At 50.6% G+C, this 1,416-nt stretch overlaps 1 pseudogene; it reads left to right on the forward strand.

Moving 5' to 3' along the window:
- On the forward strand, positions 1–1,416 carry LOC129677985 (plasmanylethanolamine desaturase-like; annotated as a pseudogene).

The raw sequence follows: 1,416 nt of genomic DNA on the forward strand, positions 1-1,416 counted from the left end.
ATGGAAAGGGTCCCCATGCTCATGGAATGGTAAGTTTATTAGTGTGAAAATGGACGTGCAATACCAATTAAACGTCTGCAAATATCCAAAGCAATTCTAGTCAAACAGGATTGGCAATCTGGGCAAATACTACTGGAGGAATCACCTACCTGATTTTAAGTCATAATACAGAGTAATAGTAATAAAAGCAACGTGGTACAAGCACAAAAGCAGACATATAGATTAATATAACATACAGTTCCAAGATGTAAGTTTATATAATACAGCCACCTGAGTTTTACAAATATCTCAAAATATTCATTGAAGACAACATCTTGAACAAATGGCCCAGGTCAAACAAGATCTACATATAAAAGAATTAAGTTTATTATCTTTTGGTGCATTCATATGCTAAATTACATTTATTAATTTACATATGTTGAAGGAACTTTGCCTTTCTGTAATGAAGCTAACTTAATTATTATATTTTTGTTTGCATTCATTAATTCAGTTTGTTAGTATTTATTAAGAATATTTTCTTGATTGGGCGGCGTGATCTCGCCGCGCGGCCACCGCCGCCGCCGCAGGCAGAGCGCAGCGGGCGGGCCGGGCAAGGGGCCACGGCGGGCGCCGAGGACGCGCCGGGCCAGCAGCCGAGCTGGACGAGGAGGAGACGGCGGAAGGCCGGCGCTGGAGCGCGCTGCACGCCGGAGCCCAGGAGCTGGTGGCGCTTTACTCGCCAGGCAAGCGCCTCCAGGAGTGGTATTCCGTGATCCTGTGCTTCAGCCTCATCGCCCATAACTTGGTCCACCTCCTGCTGCTGGCCCGATGGGAGCACACGCCCCTCGTCATCCTGGGCTCTTGTTGCTGGGGCTCTTGTTGCTGACTTCCTGTCTGGCCTGGTCCACTGGGGTGCCGATACATGGGGCTCTGTGGATCTACCCGTTGTGGGAAAGGCCTTCATCCGGCCATTCCGGGAACATCACATCGACCCCACAGCCATCACGAGGCACGACTTCATCGAGACCAATGGTGACAACTGTCTGGTGACGCTGCTGCCGCTGCTGAACATGGCCTACAAATTCCAAATCCAAAGCCCAGACACCCTGGAGCAACTGTACCCCTGGGAATGCTTCATCTTCTGCCTGATCATCTTTGAAACCTTCACCAACCAGATCCACAAGTGGTCACACACGTACTTGGGGCTACCATGCTGGGTCACTGTCCTGCAGGACTGGCACGTGATCCTGCCACGGAAACACCATCGCATCCACCATGTGGCACCCCATGAGACATACTTCTGTATCACCACAGGCTGGCTTAACTACCCCCTGGAGGTGATAGGCTTCTGGCGACGCCTGGAGGACCTCATGCAGGGCCTGACGGGCGAGAAAGCCCAGAGTGGACGACATGAAGTGGGCCCAGAAGATCAAGTAG

Source organism: Psammomys obesus, unplaced genomic scaffold, assembly GCF_907164565.1.
Source record: "Psammomys obesus unplaced genomic scaffold, mPsaObe1.curated_primary_1811, whole genome shotgun sequence".
In the NCBI taxonomy this organism is placed as follows: domain Eukaryota; kingdom Metazoa; phylum Chordata; class Mammalia; order Rodentia; family Muridae; genus Psammomys; species Psammomys obesus.